A 19,541-nucleotide genomic window follows, 5' to 3' on the forward strand; every position below is an offset into this window, starting at 1 on the left:
CAGCCAATCAGCTCCTAATTGTAAATTTACATATTGGAGCTAACTGGCTTGTGTGTTATCACCTTGCACTTATTACTGCTTTATCACTTCTCCAGGCTTGGTACATCTGCCCCAAGGTTCCTTCGGTACTATGAAAGGGGTATCTAGGCTGGATAGCTTAGCTCAGTTTTCTTTGCACAACATTTGGGTACAAGCAAACACTCGCAAGATCACCCCGCCCCCAAAAATAACCACAATGTGTCCATGGTACCTCACGCATAATTGAATCTCAACCTACTGTATATGCATCTGTAAGCAAATGCAAATATAGTTTCAGATCATGGGAAAAACTGTATACATTTCTTATTTAATCACATGAATCATTTAATTCCACCTAACTGTTTTGCTTATATCTTGCCTCTACTTACCATGCTTGCATTTTGCTCCTGCTGACCACTATGTCATTTGAGTACGATTTTTAAACCCCACTGAGCAGTTGCATACTCTGTGATAAGGGAAGGGGAGGGGGTGGGGGTGGGGGGGGGGGGGGGGGGGTTGAGTTGTAGTGATGCTGATCTCTGCGTTCACCCCACCCCACGTTTTCTCCTTGTTTCATCATGTCCGCCACACTGATGAGGGAATTTGGTTGGGGGCCACTCTTAGCTGTATGCATTGTTCAGGCAGAACACAGAGCTAGAAATATTTAATAGGAGCCAGCCACAGGAGGTGAACACTCGTGGACACTTGTGGGGGAACTGTGAAGAATACAGGGGGGGGGGCATATTGGGGGGCACTCGGGCATACTGAGTACACCATAACCCACAATCAGTCCCACTTTTTGGAGACTGTCCCACCAGCAGAGCAGGTGCTGAATACTGCAGCCGTACACATGTGCACAGCATCTAAATAGTGCAGGGTTGAGAATGACGGCAGCCAACTGTTTGAGGAGCGCTGGGCATGCCCCCAGAGCAACAGAAACGTGGGCATGATGAGAGCCCATGCCCCTTTCCCAAGAGGCTATGCCACCCCTTTTTGGAGGTGCTAAATGAAGGTCCAAACTCAGGTGCCAAATATTTTAAGTACGCCACTGCTACTGAGTGAGTGGACGGTTTCAGTGTGAACAGTTACTGAAAACCTACATACAGTAGTAAGGTAACCTGACTTTTAAAGGAGAACTGTGTTACAGAATCAGAACTGACTGTTGGAAAATCATAACAAAACATCTGTAATACCTTTTATTGCCAATATAGTGAAATATTTGATATGCATGTATATGAGATCTTTTTACTAATACATATTTGTCTATGCACATATGGAAATTTCATTTTTACATGATTTGACATATTATTGCAAAAATGCTTATTTGTTTTTCTTTATTACCTGTATATAATTCATATTATTATTAATTTATACATTAATTGCATACATCCAAAACCTATGAATGTATTTTACATCTTTAAATGTACATACAGTACACTTGGAACAGGTATCCGAGAGCATGACAGGTTAGATCAGACATGTCCAAACTGCGGCCCTCCAGCTGTTGTGAAACGACATATCCCAGCATGCCCTGGCACAGTTTTGCTGTCAGAGAATGCTAAAGCTGTGTCAGGGCATGCTGGGATGTGTAGTTTGGACATGCCTGGGTTAGATGTTATTAGATATTTCATATCCTTTGTTGACATACATTAAAAACACACTTTAATTACCATTTACCATTGTAAATATATTTTAATATCTAGCTTTATTGCGGGATCTAGTCAGGATGCCTGCGGTCGGAGACCCGGTGCCGGAATCCTGAAACACGGTCATTATGCCGACACCGGAACTCTGTCACATGGATGAAATGCAGATGCCGGAATCCTGATCATAAGTATACGGTGAGTTAGGTTAAGGCACCCCTCAGGGAGGGTTAGGGTTAGGACGTGGGAAGGGAGGGTTAAGGTTAGGCTGCAGGGAAGGGGAATTAGGCACCCCCCGGGGAGGGTTAGGGTTAGGCTTCAGGGGGAGAGGGTTAGGATTAGGCTGTGAATTTGGTAGCAAAGTAAAAAAGCAAACTAGGCAAAACCATGTTGCACTGCAGGGGGGGGGGGGGGGGCAGATATAACATAAAGCTGTCAAACATTTGTGGGCTACATGCAATAGCAGCCAGAATTGACCCAGTACAGAAAAAAAAAATATTTCCTCCCCTTGCATTGAACATGAACATGGCATGTTCCATATACAAAGTTACGTGCTTTTTCTGCCTTGCTTTCAAATCCTAATCAGGCCCCATGAGAACTGACGTGACAGCTAGATTTAGGAAAATAAACAAGTGGAAGGCAATAAAACGTAGTTAAAATAAACATATAAATATAGTTATTAACATTAAGGTAAACCAAAAGCAGAAAACAAAACTGTTTTTTCTATTTTCCTTTTTTTTTTTTTATTCTATTCTCCACTGAAGCTAAGATTTTGGAAGATTTTCAGACCAACTGAGCAGTTGGGTTTTGGGTAATAGACTGCATTAAGTAAATAAGCAATTAATGCCCATATCCTCCAGAACAAACTGAAATAACTCACCCTCAACTACAAAGTCCTTACCAACACCACACATTTATACAGTACCTCTGAAACCACAACTAATGGGCTGTCTACTGAGATTCCTACTCAGGGTCGCCCCCAGGAGGGGACTGCCGGGACTGGAGGCCTGTGCCCTAAAAGCTGAGGATGCCCGGCCGCCAGCAGAGTTACTCATTACACTAGCACAGCCGAGCTGCTAGCGTTGACCAGAGAGTGATATGAATGAAAGACTCATCACACAGGTAAGCTCATTAATTAACTCTTCAGGCAGCGCAAGCAGCAGCATCTGCACAGGGATCCTGATCTTCTGATACTGTGGATCAGAAGCACCTGCGACAGGACAAGATTATTCCTCCATAGTTGCTCCACCTGCAGCTCTCCTCCTCGCTTCCAGTGGCAAACGCAGGATTTTTAGAGGGGGGGTTTTCAAATGAAGTCTACAGTCTCCCTATCTGCTGAACACTACAGCAAGTGCGGGAGTCTGGGAGAGCGGCAAATAACCTAGTAACGACCCTGAACATTAATGTAAACATTGGTCTTTTTATACACTGGATATTGTATGGAATACAGTATTAATATTGAACACTATAGATGGTATCTAACTATAAATGGTGGTCTCTAGTATAGGCTGTATCAAACATTTAAAAAATATAAATAAGTGGACAGGAAAAGGTTAAACATACCATAAAAAATGTATATAAAAACATAATAGAACCAGTACTGCACTTCTAAGTACACATTCTTACACCTCATGGTAAGGCCCCGGTCTCTTCTTCCTAGTAGCTACTCTCTGGTCCAGTGCACTGATTAAGGACTCAGATCCACACACACACAGCAAACTTGGTAGAATAAGCTGCCACTATTGGGCATGTGCAGCAGCTCTGCTCTGTCCCTTAAACTGCATAATGTGTCTGCAGCTCTTATAAATGTATTATATACGATTGCTATTGTTGTCATAATTTGAGGCACTTGTTTCGGGCAACCAGAAATCCCACTGCGTTTGCCTATGGCTTCCTCTCCTGCTCTCATTTGGCCATATATAGGGAGGTATCCAATTACAGTCTAAGAAACACTGGGCGTGAAAAACTAATGTTCATCATGATTTTTCCAGATGTTTCACCTGTATTTTTTTATACAGGCTATCCAATTTGATTGCCTGTAAAAAAAATACATTATCTCCTGAAAACACACAGGTTCAGTGAAACCTGTGTGTTTTTGGCAGAAACAGCCCCGTTTTCATCCAACAGGGCTGTTTCAAGGGATTTGGTTTTGCCTGCCAGAGGCAGTTGAAACAAAACCCCACATAAGCCGGATCAAGCAGCGAATTTACAGGGCTAATTGGATAGCCCCCAGTGGGTCAACTGTGGTACCCCCAAAGGTATTTTATTAATGTGTAGATGTATGTTTTCTATAGAATACCAAGTTTTGTGGTGCATTCCTTTGATCTGCTTTGTGAGACTCTTGCCACTGCACTGGACTTCAGGACATGAAGGCGTTAATGCAGCCAAAGAGACTCTATCTTGTTCACAGCTGAAGAGCACTGATTGGAGAGCATGTGTGGAGTCAGGAGGAGAAGGAGGGGTTGAAAGCAATGTGCTAAAAAAGTGAAAAGTAACCGAGAGGTCTGCATGAAGCTGGGATATAGAGTCCCTGAGTGGAGAGAAAGAAGCTGCTCAGTGAATGGAAAGAGAGGGACAGAGAGCTGCAGCTCAGCTGTGACAGAGAAAAGACAGCAAGGAGCTGACACCCTGAGGGGAGAGAGGGCTCTGGGAGACCAGGTGTGTGGGCTATCCAGGAGGCCTTATTACAGGAGCACAGATGTCATAGCAACGTGCCTGCCCATATTGACTATTGCACCACACCGCCAGTGGACCACCTGACTCATCCCAGCGCTCCAGCTAGTGATCACAGGGAAACCTGGACAAGAGGGGGACTACAACTTTAAGTAACCCATGACATCCCACAGCATTAGGAGAAGAGAGGGAGCCAGCCTCAGCAGGGGAATCTCTAGCACAGAGAGGGAAAATCTATACAGAGGCACCTCTGAGGAATAAAGAGACTGCTCCCTTCAACCAAACTGGAACCCTGTTAGTATGTGTCATACACGTTTCCACTACATGCTTCGGGTAGTAGTGATGCCTTACCCTGGTGTTACCGTACAAGTCACCACCAGCCCAATGCAGGGTGCCATTCGTCCTTCAATCTCTATTATCCAGTCAGTAACATATAAAGGGGAATCCAGCACCAGTAAGACTCTTATTTGCCTGTCAGATCTCCACATTCACGAACACTCTACTCCAACCAAACAGTGCAAGGACAGTCACAGATCAGAGGATCATAGTAATATAGTAACATAGTAACTAAGGTTGAAAAAAGACAATTGTCCATCGAGTTCAACTTATTTGTGGTCTCCTATGCAGTCTTATTATAGGACTAGTTATTTTTATGTTAGGACTAGTTATATTAACTATAATGCGTGCCTACGCACCATAACCCTGAATATCTTTATCCAATAGGAATTTATCTAACCCATTCCTAAAGGTGTTGACTGAGTCCGCTGTTACTACTCTCTCAGGCAGGGAATTCCAAACATGTATTGTCCTTACTGTGAAAAAACCTTTTCGCCTCAATGTGCGGAAACTCCTCTCCTCTAACCTAAGCAAGTGACCACGTGTTCTCTGTGCTGATCCTATAGAAAACAGGTGCCTCCCAAGCTCTGTGTATTGACCCCTCATATTTCTCTTACGTCCTAGAGGATGCTGGGGACTCCGTAAGGACCATGGGGTATAGACGGGCTCCGCAGGAGATAGGGCACCTAAAAAGAACTTTGACTATGAGTGTGCACTGGCTCCTCCCTCTATGCCCCTCCTCCAGACCTCAGTTAGATTCTGTGCCCAGAGGAGAAAGGGTACAATGCAGAGAGCTCTCCAGAGTTTTCTGTTTTGAAGAATTTGTTAGGTTTTTAATTTTCAGGGAGTCCTGTTGGCAACAGGCTCCCTGCATCGTGGGACTGAGGAGAGAGAAGCAGAGCTGGCTTGTCAAGTTGGGCACTGTTTCTAAGGCTACTGGACACCATTAGCTCCAGAGGGAGATAGAACACAGGTCTCACATGGGGTTCGTCCCGGAGCCGCGCCGCCGTCCTCCTCACAGATGCCGAAGATAGAAGCCAGGTGAGTATGAGAAGGCAAAGAAGACATCAGGCGGCAGAAGACATCAGATCTTCATGAGGTAAGCGTGCAGCGGTATGCTGTGCGCCATTGCTCCCAGTACACACACACAAGCAGGCACTGAAGGGTGCAGGGCGCAGGGGGGGGGCACCCTGGGCAGCAAGTTTCCTCATTTTTTGGCAATATAAAGCAGGATTAGGCTGTGGGACAGTAAATCCTAAAATCCCCCGCCATTTTTTATATAGAATTACTGGGACCGAAGCCCGCCGTCGGGTAGAGATGAGCGCCTGAAATTTTTCGGGTTTTGTGCTTTGGTTTTGGGTTCGGTTCCGCGGCCGTGTTTTGGGTTCGAACGCGTTTTGGCAAAACCTCACCGAATTTTTTTTGTCGGATTCGGGTGTGTTTTGGATTCGGGTGTTTTTTTCAAAAAACACTAAAAAACAGCTTAAATCATAGAATTTGGGGGTCATTTTGATCCCAAAGTATTATTAACCTCAAAAACCATAATTTACACTCATTTTCAGTCTATTCTGAATACCTCACACCTCACAATATTATTTTTAGTCCTAAAATTTGCACCGAGGTCGCTGTGTGAGTAAGATAAGCGACCCTAGTGGCCGACACAAACACCGGGCCCATCTAGGAGTGGCACTGCAGTGTCACGCAGGATGTCCCTTCCAAAAAACCCTCCCCAAACAGCACATGACGCAAAGAAAAAAAGAGGCGCAATGAGGTAGCTGTGTGAGTAAGATTAGCGACCCTAGTGGCCGACACAAACACCGGGCCCATCTAGGAGTGGCACTGCAGTGTCACGCAGGATGGCCCTTCCAAAAAACCCTCCCCAAACAGCACATGACGCAAAGAAAAAAAGAGGCGCAATGAGGTAGCTGTGTGAGTAAGATTAGCGACCCTAGTGGCCGACACAAACACCGGGCCCATCTAGGAGTGGCACTGCAGTGTCACGCAGGATGTCCCTTCCAAAAAACCCTCCCCAAACAGCACATGACGCAAAGAAAAAAAGAGGCGCAATGAGGTAGCTGTGTGAGTAAGATTAGCGACCCTAGTGGCCGACACAAACACCGGGCCCATCTAGGAGTGGCACTGCAGTGTCACGCAGGATGTCCCTTCCAAAAAACCCTCCCCAAACAGCACATGACGCAAAGAAAAAATAAGATTTTACTTACCGATAAATCTATTTCTCGTAGTCCGTAGTGGATGCTGGGACTCCGTAAGGACCATGGGGATATAGCGGCTCCGCAGGAGACAGGGCACAATAATAAAAGCTTTAGGATCAGGTGGTGTGCACTGGCTCCTCCACCTATGACCCTCCTCCAAGCCTCAGTTAGGATACTGTGCCCGGACGAGCGTGCATAATAAGGAAGGATATTGAATCCCGGGTAAGACTCATACCAGCCACACCAATCACACCGTACAACCTGTGATCTGAACCCAGTTAACAGCATGATAACAGAGGAGCCTCTGAAAAGATGGCTCACAACAATAATAACCCGATTTTTGTAACAATAACTATGTACAAGTATTGCAGACAATCCGCACTTGGGATGGGCGCCCAGCATCCACTACGGACTACGAGAAATAGATTTATCGGTAAGTAAAATCTTATTTTCTCTGACGTCCTAGTGGATGCTGGGACTCCGTAAGGACCATGGGGATTATACCAAAGCTCCCAAACGGGCGGGAGAGTGCGGATGACCCTGCAGCACCGAATGAGAGAACTCCATGTCCTCCTTAGCCAGGGTATCAAATTTGTAGAATTTAGCAAACGTGTTTGCCCCTGACCAAGTAACTGCTCGGCAAAGTTGTAAAGCCGAGACCCCTCGGGCAGTCGCCCAAGATGAGCCCCCTTCCATTTGGAATGGGCTTTTACAGATTTTGGCTGTGGCAGGCCTGCCACAGAATGTGTAAACTGAATTGTATTACAAATCCAGCAAGCAATCGTCTGCTTAGAAGCAGGAGCACCCATCTTGTTGGGTGCATACAGGCTAAACAGCGAGTCAGATTTTCTGACTCCAGCCGACCTGGAAACATATTTTTCAGGGCCCTGACAACGTCAAGTAACTTGGAGTCCTCCAAGTCCCTAGTACCCGCAAGTACCACAATAGGTTGGTTCATGTGAAAAACAGAAAACACCTTAAGGAGAAATTGAGGACGAGTCCACAATTCTGCCCTGTCAGAATGAAAAATTAAGTAAGGGCTTTATATATGATAAAGCCGCCAATTCTGACACATGCCTGGCTGAAGCCAGGGCTAATAAAATATCTCACATGGAAGGTGACGATGCTAAGTCCACAGTGGTGAGTGGTTCAAACCAATGTGACTTTAGGAAACTCAAAACAACATTGAGATCCCAAGGTGCCACTGGGGCACAAAAGGAGGCTGTATATGCAGTACCCCTTTTACAAACATCTGAACGTCAGGCACTAAAGCCAGTTCTTTCTGGAAGAAATTCGACAGGGCCGAAATTTGAACCTTAATGGACCCTAATTTTAGGCCCATAGGCAGTCCTGTTTTCAGGAAATGTAGGAAACGACCCAGTTGGAATTCCTCTGTAGGGGCCTTCTTGGCCTCACACCACGCAACATATCTTCGCCAAATGCGGTGAAAATGTTTTGCGGTTACATCCTTCCTGTCTTCGACCAGGGTAGGGATGACTTCATCTGGAATGCCCTTTCAGGATCCGGCGTTCAACCGCCATGCCGTCAAACGCGGCAAGTCTTGGAACAGACAAGGCCCCTGCTGGAGCAGGTCCTTTCTTAAAGGTAGAGGCCACGGGTCTTCCGTGAACATCTCTTGAAGTTTCGGGTACCAAGTCCTTCTTGGCCAATCCGGAACCACGAGTATCGTTCTTACTCATCTCCCTCTTATGATTCTCAGTACTTTTGGTATAAGAGGCATAGGAGGGAACACATACTCTGACTGGTACACCCACAGTGTTACCAGAGCGTCCACCGCTATTGCCTGAGGGTCCCTTGACCTGGCGCAATATCTGTCTAGTTTTTGTTCAGGCGGGACGCCATCATGTCCACCTTTGGTTTTTCCCAACGGTTTACAATCATGTGGAAGACTTCCCGATGAAGTCCCCACTCTCCCGGGTGGAGGTCATGCCTGCTGAGGAAGTCTGCTTCCCAGTTTTCCACTCCCGGAATGAACACTGCTGAGAGTGTTATCACATGATTTTTCGCCCAGCGAAGAATCCTTGCAGTTTCTGCCATTTCCCTCCTGCTTCTTGTGCCGCCCTGTCTGTTTACGTGGGCGACTGCCGTGATGTTGTCCCACTGGATCAATACCGGCTGACCTTGAAGCAGAGGTCTTGCTAAGCTTAGAGCATTGTAAATTGCCCTTAGCTCCAGTATATTTATGTGGAGAGAAGTCTCCAGACTTGATCACACTCTCTGGAAATTTTTTCCTTGTGTGACTGCTCCCCAGCCACTCAGGCTGGCATCCGTGGTCACCAGGACCCAGTCCTGAATGCCGAATCTGCGGCCCTTTCATAGATGAGCACTCTGCAGCCACCGCAGAAGAAACACCCTTGTCCTTGGAGACAGGGTTATCCGCTGATGCATCTGAAGATGCGATCCGGACCATTTTTCCAGCAGATCCCACGGAAAGGTTCTTGCGTGAAATCTACCGAATGGGATCGCTTTGTAAGAAACCACCATTTTTCACAGGATCCTTGTGCAATGATGCACTGATACTTTTCCTGGTTTTAGGAGGTTCCTGACTAGCTCGGATAACTCCCTGGCTTTCTTCTCCGGGAGAAAACATCCTATTCTGGACTGTGTCCAGAATCATCCCTAGGAACAGTAGACGTGTCGTCGGAAAAAACTGCGATTTTGGAATATTTAGAATCCACTCGTGCTGTCGTAGAACTACTTAAGATAGTGCTACTCCGACCTCCAACTGTTCTCTGGACCTTGCCCTTATCAGGAAAGCGTCCATATTTCTTTTAAGAAGAATCATCATTTCGGCCATTACCTTGGTAAAGACCCGGGGTGCCGTGGACAATCCAAACGGCAGCGTCTGAACTGATAGTGACAGTTCTGTACCACGAACCTGAGGTACCCTTGGTGAGAAGGGCAAATTTGGACATGTAGGTAAGCGTCCCTGATATCCAGTGACACCATATCGTCCCCTTCTTTCTGGTTCGCTATCACTGCTCTGAGTGACTCCATCTTGATTTGAACGCTTGTATGTAAGTGTTCAAATATTTCAGATCTCACCGAGCCGTCTGGCTTCAGTACCACAATATAGTGTGGAATAATACCCCTTCCCTTGTTGTAGAAGGGGTACTTTGATTATCACCTGCTGGGAATACAGCCTGTGAATTGTTCCCAATACTGCCTCCCTGTCGGAGGGAGACGTTGGTAAAGCAGACTTCAGGAACTTGTGAGGGGGAGACGTCTCGAATTTCCAATGTACACCTGGGATACTACGTGTAGGATCCAGGAGTCCACTTGTGAGTGATCCCACTGCGTGCTGAAACTCTTGAGATGACCCCCTACCGCACCTGAGTCCGCTTGTACGGCCCCAGCGTCATGCTGCGGACTTGGCAGAAGCTGTGGAGGGCTTCTGTTCCTGGGAATGGGCTGCCTGCTGCAGTCTTCTTCCCTTTCCTCTACCCCTGGGCAGATATGACTGGCCCTTTTGCCCGCCTGCCCTTATGGGGACGAAAGGACTGAGACTGAAAAGACTGTGTCCTTTTCTGCTGAGATGTGACTTGGGGTAACAAAAGGTGGATTTTTCAGCTGTTGCCATGGCCACCAGGTCCGATGGACCGCCCCTTTATACGGCAATACTTCCATGTGCCGTCTGGAATCTGCATCACCTGACCACTGTCGTGTCTTCGTCTGGCAGATATGGACATCACATTTACTCTTGATGCCAGAATGCAAATATCCCTCTGCGCATCTCGCATATATAGAAATGCATCCTTAAAATGCTCTATAATCAATAAAATCTTGTCCCTGTCAAGGGTATCAATATTTTCAGTCAGGAAATCCGACCAAGCCCCCTCAGCGCTGCACATCCAGGCTGAGGCGATTGCTGGTCGTAGTATAACACCAGTATGTGTGTATATACTTTTAGGATATTTTTCAGCTTCCTATCAGCTGGCTCCTTGAGGGCTGCCGTATCTGGAGACGGTAACGCCACTTGTTTTTATAAGCGTGTGAGCACCTTATCCACCCTAAGGTGTGTTTCCCAACTCGCCCTAACTTCTGGCGGGAAAAGGTATACCGCCAATAATTTTCTATCGGAGGAACCCCACGTATCATCACACACTTCATTTAATTTATCTGATTCAGGAAAAACTACAAGTAGTTTATTCACACCCTACATAATACCCTTATTTGTGGTACTTGTAGTATCAGAAATATGTAACACCTCCTTCATTGCCCTTAACATGTAACGTGTGGCCCTAAAGGAAAATACGTTTGTTTCTTCACCGTCGACACTGGAGTCAGTGTCCGTGTCTGTGTCTGTGTCGACCGACTGAGGTAAATGGGCGTTTTTACAAGCCCCTGACGGTGTCTGAGACGCCTGGACAGGTACTAATTTGTTTGACGGCCGTCTCATGTCGTCAACCGACCTTCCAGCGTGTTGACATTATCACGTAATTCCTAAATAAGCCATCCATTCCAGTGTCGACTCCCTAGAGAGTGACATCACCAATACAGGCAATTTGCTCCGCCTCCTCACCAACATCGTCCTCCTACATGTCGACACACACGTACCGACACACAGCACACACACAGGGAATGCTCTGATAGAGGACAGGACCCCACTAGCCCTTTGGGGAGACAGAGGGAGAGTTTGCCAGCACACACCAAAAACGCTATAATTATACAGGGACAACCCCTTATACAAGTGTTTTCCCTTATAGCATTTTTATATATGTAATCATATCGCCAAATAAGTGCCCCCCCTCTCTGTTTTAACCCTGTTTCTGTAGTGCAGTGCAGGGGAGAGCCTGGGAGCCTTCCTCACAGCAGAGCTGAGCAGGAAAATGGCGCTGTGTGCTGAGGAGAATAGGCCCCGCCCCCTAAAACGGCGGGCTCTTCTCCCGGAGTTTGTGAGATCTGGCAGGGGTTAAATACATCCATATAGCCTCAGGGGCTATATGTGATGTATTTTAGCCATAAAAACGGTATTATACATTGCTGCCCAGGGCGCCCCCCCCAGCGCCCTGCACCCTCAGTGACAGTTGGTGACTGTTGGTGAGGTGTGCTGACAACAATGGCGCACAGCTGCAGTGCTGTGCGCTACCTTATGAAGACTGAAAGTCTTCTGCCGCCTGTTTCTGGACCTCTGGAGCTCTTCAACTTCGGCATCTGCAAGGGGGGTCGGCGGCACGGCTCCGGGACCGGACTCCATGGCTGGGCCTGTGTTCGATCCCTCTGGAGCTAATGGTGTCCAGTAGCCTAAGAAGCAAATCCATCCTGCACGCAGGTGAGTTTACTTCTCTCCCCTAAGTCCCTCGTAGCAGTGAGCCTGTTGCCAGCAGGACTCACTGAAAATAAAAAACCTAACTTAAACTTTTATTCTAAGCAGCTCAGGAGAGCCACCTAGATTGCACCCTTCTCGTCGGGCACAAAAATCTAACTGAGGCTTGGAGGAGGGTCATAGGTGGAGGAGCCAGTGCACACCACCTGATCCTAAAGCTTTTATTATTGTGCCCTGTCTCCTGCGGAGCCGCTATATCCCCATGGTCCTTACGGAGTCCCAGCATCCACTAGGACGTCAGAGAAAAAGAGGCGCAATGAGGTAGCTGTGTGAGTAAGATTAGCGACCCTAGTGGCCGACACAAACACCGGGCCCATCTAGGAGTGGCACTGCAGTGTCACGCAGGATGTCCCTTCCAAAAAACCCTCCCCAAACAGCACATGACGCAAAGAAAAAAAGAGGCGCAATGAGGTAGCTGTGTGAGTAAGATTAGCGACCCTAGTGGCCGACACAAACACCGGGCCCATCTAGGAGTGGCACTGCAGTGTCACGCAGGATGGCCCTTCCAAAAAACCCTCCCCAAACAGCACATGACGCAAAGAAAAAAGAGGCGCAATGAGGTAGCTGTGTGAGTAAGATTAGCGACCCTAGTGGCCGACACAAACACCGGGCCCATCTAGGAGTGGCACTGCAGTGTCACGCAGGATGTCCCTTCCAAAAAACCCTCCCCAAACAGCACATGACGCAAAGAAAAAAAGAGGCGCAATGAGGTAGCTGTGTGAGTAAGATTAGCGACCCTAGTGGCCGACACAAACACCGGGCCCATCTAGGAGTGGCACTGCAGTGTCACGCAGGATGTCCCTTCCAAAAAACCCTCCCCAAACAGCACATGACGCAAAGAAAAAAAGAGGCGCAATGAGGTAGCTGACTGTGTGAGTAAGATTAGCGACCCTAGTGGCCGACACAAACACCGGGCCCATCTAGGAGTGGCACTGCAGTGTCACGCAGGATGTCCCTTCCAAAAAACCCTCCCCAATCAGCACATGATGCAAAGAAAAAGAAAAGAAAAAAGAGGTGCAAGATGGAATTGTCCTTGGGCCCTCCCACCCACCCTTATGTTGTATAAACAAAACAGGACATGCACACTTTAACCAACCCATCATTTCAGTGACAGGGTCTGCCACACGACTGTGACTGATATGACGGGTTGGTTTGGACCCCCCCCAAAAAAGAAGCAATTAATCTCTCCTTGCACAAACTGGCTCTACAGAGGCAAGATGTCCACCTCATCTTCACCCTCCGATATATCACCGTGTACATCCCCCTCCTCACAGATTATCAATTCGTCCCCACTGGAATCCACCATCTCAGCTCCCTGTGTACTTTGTGGAGGCAATTGCTGCTGGTCAATGTCTCCGCGGAGGAATTGATTATAATTCATTTTAATGAACATCATCTTCTCCACATTTTCTGGATGTAACCTCGTACGCCGATTGCTGACAAGGTGAGCGGCGGCACTAAACACTCTTTCGGAGTACACACTTGTGGGAGGGCAACTTAGGTAGAATAAAGCCAGTTTGTGCAAGGGCCTCCAAATTGCCTCTTTTTCCTGCCAGTATAAGTACGGACTGTGTGACGTGACTACTTGGATGCGGTCACTCATATAATCCTCCACCATTCTATCAATGTTGAGAGAATCATATGCAGTGACAGTAGACGACATGTCCATAATCGTTGTCAGGTCCTTCAGTCCGGACCCGATGTCAGCATCAGCAGTCGCTCCAGACTGCCCTGCATCACCGCCAGCGGGTGGGCTCGGAATTCTGAGCCTTTTCCTCGCACCCCCAGTTGCGGGAGAATGTGAAGGAGGAGATGTTGACAGGTCGCGTTCCGCTTGACTTGACAATTTTGTCACCAGCAGGTCTTTCAACCCCAGCAGACCTGTGTCTGCCGGAAAGAGAGATCCAAGGTAGGCTTTAAATCTAGGATCGAGCACGGTGGCCAAAATGTAGTGCTCTGATTTCAACAGATTGACCACCCGTGAATCCTTGTTAAGCGAATTAAGGGCTGCATCCACAAGTCCCACATGCCTAGCGGAATCGCTCCCTTTTAGCTCCTTCTTCAATGCCTCCAGCTTCTTCTGCAAAAGCCTGATGAGGGGAATGACCTGACTCAGGCTGGCAGTGTCTGAACTGACTTCACGTGTGGCAAGTTCAAAGGGCATCAGAACCTTGCACAACGTTGAAATCATTCTCCACTGCACTTGAGACAGGTGCATTCCACCTACTATATCGTGCTCAATTGTATAGGCTTGAATGGCCTTTTGCTGCTCCTCCAACCTCTGAAGCATATAGAGGGTTGAATTCCACCTCGTTACCACTTCTTGCTTCAGATGATGGCAGGGCAGGTTCAGTAGTTTTTGGTGGTGCTCCAGTCTTCTGTACGTGGTGCCTGTACGCCGAAAGTGTCCCGCAATTTTTCTGGCCACCGACAGCATCTCTTGCACGCCCCTGTCGTTTTTTAAAAAATTCTGCACCACCAAATTCAAGGTATGTGCAAAACATGGGACGTGCTGGAATTTGCCCATATTTAATGCACACACAATATTGCTGGCGTTGTCCGATGCCACAAATCCACAGGAGAGTCCAATTGGGGTAAGCCATTCCGCGATGATCTTCCTCAGTTGCCGTAAGAGGTTTTCAGCTGTGTGCGTATTCTGGAAAGCGGTGATACAAAGCGTAGCCTGCCTAGGAAAGAGTTGGCGTTTGCGAGATGCTGCTACTGGTGCCGCCGCTGCTGTTCTTGCGGCGGGAGTCCATACATCTACCCAGTGGGCTGTCACAGTCATATAGTCCTGACCCTGCCCTGCTCCACTTGTCCACATGTCCGTGGTTAAGTGGACATTGGGTACAACTGCATTTTTTAGGACACTGGTGAGTCTTTTTCTGACGTCCGTGTACATTCTCGGTATCGCCTGCCTAGAGAAGTGGAACCTAGATGGTATTTGGTAACGGGGGCACACTGCCTCAATAAATTGTCTAGTTCCCTGTGAACTAACGGCGGATACCGGACGCACGTCTAACACCAACATAGTTGTCAAGGACTCAGTTATCCGCTTTGCAGTAGGATGACTGCTGTGATATTTCATCTTCCTCGCAAAGGACTGTTGAACAGTCAATTGCTTACTGGAAGTAGTACAAGTGGGCTTACGACTTCCCCTCTGGGATGACCATCGACTCCCAGCGGCAACAACAGCAGCGCCAGCAGCAGTAGGCGTTACACGCAAGGATGCATCGGAGGAATCCCAGGCAGGAGAGGACTCGTCAGAATTGCCAGTGACATGGCCTGCAGGACTATTGGCATTCCTGGGGAAGGAGGAAATTGACACTGAGGGAGTTGGTGGGGTGGTTTGCGTGAGCTTGGTTACAAGAGGAAGGGATTTACTGGTCAGTGGACTGCTTCCGCTGTCACCCAAAGTTTTTGAACTTGTCACTGACTTATTATGAATGCGCTGCAGGTGACGTATAAGGGAGGATGTTCCGAGGTGGTTAACGTCCTTACCCCTACTTATTACAGCTTGACACGGCTTGACACCTGTTGTCCGCATTTCTGGTGAAATACCTCCACACCGAAGAGCTGATTTTTTTGGTATTTTCACCTGGCATGTCAACGGCCATATTCCTCCCACGGACAACAGGTGTCTCCCCGGGTGCCTGACTTAAACAAACCACCTCACCATCAGAATCCTCCTGGTCAATTTCCTCCCCAGCGCCAGCAACACCCATATCCTCCTCATCCTGGTGTACTTCAACACTGACATCTTCAATCTGACTATCAGGAACTGGACTGCGGGTGCTCCTTCCAGCACTTGCAGGGGGCGTGCAAATGGTGGAAGGCGCATGCTCTTCACGTCCAGTGTTGGGAAGGTCAGGCATCGCAACCGACACAATAGGACTCTCCTTGTGGATTTGGGATTTCAAAGAACGCACAGTTCTTTGCGGTGCTTTTGCCAGCTTGAGTCTTTTCAGTTTTCTAGCGAGAGGCTGAGTGCTTCCATCCTCATGTGAAGCTGAACCACTAGCCATGAACATAGGCCAGGGCCTCAGCCGTTCCTTGCCACTCCGTGTGGTAAATGGCATATTGGCAAGTTTACGCTTCTCCTCCGACAATTTTATTTTAGGTTTTGGAGTCCTTTTTTTACTGATATTTGGTGTTTTGGTTTTGACATGCTCTGTACTATGCCATTGGGCATCGGCCTTGGCAGACGACGTTGCTGGCATTTCATCGTCTCGGCCATGACTAGTGGCAGCAGCTTCAGCACGAGGTGGAAGTGGATCTTGATCTTTCCCTAATTTTGGAACCTCAACATTTTTGTTCTCCATATTTTAATAGGCACAACTAAAAGGCACCTCAGGTAAACAATGGAGATGGATGGATTGGATACTAGTATACAATTATGGACGGGCTGCCGAGTGCCGACACAGAGGTAGCCACAGCCGTGAACTACCGCACTGTACTGTGTCTGCTGCTAATATATAGACTGGTTGATAAAGAGATAGTATACTCGTAACTAGTATGTATGTATAAAGAAAGAAAAAAAAACCACGGTTAGGTGGTATATACAATTATGGACGGGCTGCCGAGTGCCGACACAGAGGTAGCCACAGCCGTGAACTACCGCACTGTACTGTGTCTGCTGCTAATATATAGACTGGTTGATAAAGAGATAGTATACTCGTAACTAGTATGTATGTATAAAGAAAGGAAAAAAAACCACGGTTAGGTGGTATATACAATTATGGACGGGCTGCCAAGTGCCAACACAGAGGTAGCCACAGCCGTGAACTACCGCACTGTACTGTGTCTGCTGCTAATATATAGACTGGTTGATAAAGAGATAGTATACTCGTAACTAGTATGTATGTATAAAGAAAGAAAAAAAAACCACGGTTAGGTGGTATATACAATTATGGACGGGCTGCCGAGTGCCGACACAGAGGTAGCCACAGCCGTGAACTACCGCACTGTACTGTGTCTGCTGCTAATATATAGACTGGTTGATAAAGAGATAGTATACTCGTAACTAGTATGTATGTATAAAGAAAGAAAAAAAAACCACGGTTAGGTGGTATATACAATTATGGACGGGCTGCCGAGTGCCGACACAGAGGTAGCCACAGCCGTGAACTACCGCACTGTACTGTGTCTGCTGCTAATATATAGACTGGTTGATAAAGAGATAGTATACTCGTAACTAGTATGTATGTATAAAGAAAGAAAAAAAAAACCACGGTTAGGTGGTATATACAATTATGGACGGGCTGCCGAGTGCCGACACAGAGGTAGCCACAGCCGTGAACTACCGCACTGTACTGTGTCTGCTGCTAATATATAGACTGGTTGATAAAGAGATAGTATACTCGTAACTAGTATGTATGTATAAAGAAAGAAAAAAAAACCACGGTTAGGTGGTATATACAATTATGGACGGGCTGCCGAGTGCCGACACAGAGGTAGCCACAGCCGTGAACTACCGCACTGTACTGTGTCTGCTGCTAATATATAGACTGGTTGATAAAGAGATAGTATACTCGTAACTAGTATGTATGTATAAAGAAAGAAAAAAAAACCACGGTTAGGTGGTATATACAATTATGGACGGGCTGCCGAGTGCCGACACAGAGGTAGCCACAGCCGTGAACTACCGCACTGTACTGTGTCTGCTGCTAATATATAGACTGGTTGATAAAGAGATAGTATACTCGTAACTAGTATGTATGTATAAAGAAAGAAAAAAAAACCACGGTTAGGTGGTATATACAATTATGGACGGGCTGCCGAGTGCCGACACAGAGGTAGCCACAGCCGTGAACTACCGCACTGTACTGTGTCTGCTGCTAATATATAGACTGGTTGATAAAGAGATAGTATACTCGTAACTAGTATGTATGTATAAAGAAAGAAAAAAAAACCACGGTTAGGTGGTATATACAATTATGGACGGGCTGCCGAGTGCCGACACAGAGGTAGCCACAGCCGTGAACTACCGCACTGTACTGTGTCTGCTGCTAATATATAGACTGGTTGATAAAGAGATAGTATACTCGTAACTAGTATGTATGTATAAAGAAAGAAAAAAAAACCACGGTTAGGTGGTATATACAATTATGGACGGGCTGCCGAGTGCCGACACAGAGGTAGCCACAGCCGTGAACTACCGCACTGTACTGTGTCTGCTGCTAATATATAGACTGGTTGATAAAGAGATAGTATACTCGTAACTAGTATGTATGTATAAAGAAAGAAAAAAAAACCACGGTTAGGTGGTATATACAATTATGGACGGGCTGCCGAGTGCCGACACAGAGGTAGCCACAGCCGTGAACTACCGCACTGTACTGTGTCTGCTGCTAATATATAGACTGGTTGATAAAGAGATAGTATACTCGTAACTAGTATGTATGTATAAAGAAAGAAAAAAAAAACACGGTTAGGTGGTATATACAATTATGGACGGGCTGCCGAGTGCCGACACAGAGGTAGCCACAGCCGTGAACTACCGCACTGTACTGTGTCTGCTGCTAATATATAGACTGGCTGATAAAGAGATAGTATACTCGTAACTAGTATGTATGTATAAAGAAAGAAAAAAAAACCACGGTTAGGTGGTATATACAATTATGGACGGGCTGCCGAGTGCCGACACAGAGGTAGCCACAGCCGTGAACTACCGCACTGTACTGTGTCTGCTGCTAATATATAGACTGGTTGATAAAGAGATAGTATACTCGTAACTAGTATGTATGTATAAAGAAAGAAAAAAAAACCACGGTTAGGTGGTATATACAATTATGGACGGGCTGCCGAGTGCCGACACAGAGGTAGCCACAGCCGTGAACTACCGCACTGTACTGTGTCTGCTGCTAATATAGACTGGTTGATAAAGAGATAGTATACTCGTAACTAGTATGTATGTATAAAGAAAGAAGAAAAAAACACGGTTAGGTGGTATATACAATTATGGACGGGCTGCCGAGTGCCGACACAGAGGTAGCCACAGCCGTGAACTACCGCACTGTACTGTGTCTGCTGCTAATATATAGACTGGTTGATAAAGAGATAGTATACTCGTAACTAGTATGTATGTATAAAGAAAGAAAAAAAAACCACGGTTAGGTGGTATATACAATTATGGACGGGCTGCCGAGTGCCGACACAGAGGTAGCCACAGCCGTGAACTACCGCACTGTACTGTGTCTGCTGCTAATATATAGACTGGTTGATAAAGAGATAGTATACTCGTAACTAGTATGTATGTATAAAGAAAGAAAAAAAAACCACGGTTAGGTGGTATATACAATTATGGACGGG

At 46.8% G+C, this 19,541-nt stretch overlaps 1 protein-coding gene across 2 annotated transcripts in view; it reads right to left on the reverse strand.

Moving 5' to 3' along the window:
* Positions 1–19,541, reverse strand: part of LOC134948761 (gamma-aminobutyric acid receptor subunit beta-4) — a 644,656-nt gene that overhangs the window by 365,893 nt on the left and 259,222 nt on the right. The gene's annotated exons all lie outside the window — the stretch shown is intronic.

This window comes from Pseudophryne corroboree, chromosome 8 (genome assembly GCF_028390025.1).
Source record: "Pseudophryne corroboree isolate aPseCor3 chromosome 8, aPseCor3.hap2, whole genome shotgun sequence".
NCBI classification, from domain to species: domain Eukaryota; kingdom Metazoa; phylum Chordata; class Amphibia; order Anura; family Myobatrachidae; genus Pseudophryne; species Pseudophryne corroboree.